The 327-nt window shown below is 46.8% G+C and overlaps 1 protein-coding gene across 1 annotated transcript in view; it reads right to left on the bottom strand.

Annotated features, from left to right (window-relative positions):
* Window positions 1–327, bottom strand: part of EDC4 (enhancer of mRNA decapping 4) — a gene marked incomplete at its 5' end in the record, with an annotated part of 29,306 nt that overhangs the window by 12,586 nt on the left and 16,393 nt on the right.

The raw sequence follows: 327 nt of genomic DNA, 5'->3' as shown, positions 1-327 counted from the left end.
GCTGAAAAGGAAGGTGTTTGCAGGCTCTCATGGCACATGCAGCCCTGGCCTAGACACTCTGAAGGTGCCAGATACATCTCGCTGTTCCCATCCCACTACAAGACAGGGACACTAATTTTGTGATGAATTCCAGCACTGCTCCAGTGTAACAGCATTCTCCTGGTAAGCAGGATAACTGATGTTTCACCATTCTGCATGTCTGCTCCATGGAGACACTGCCATTCATTTTCTGACTGCTGAAGTAATTTATAACACTAGCTGCCCAGATCCAATCCTAGAAGAGATGCATACAATTAACCTAGAACCAAACCTGGCAGTTCTGTGCCA

This window comes from Acanthisitta chloris, unplaced genomic scaffold, assembly GCF_000695815.1.
Source record: "Acanthisitta chloris isolate BGI_N310 unplaced genomic scaffold, ASM69581v1 scaffold17115, whole genome shotgun sequence".
Classification (NCBI taxonomy): Eukaryota; Metazoa; Chordata; class Aves; order Passeriformes; family Acanthisittidae; genus Acanthisitta; species Acanthisitta chloris.
Note: the sequence above shows the minus strand (reverse complement) of the source record. Positions and strands in the feature narration are given on the sequence as shown.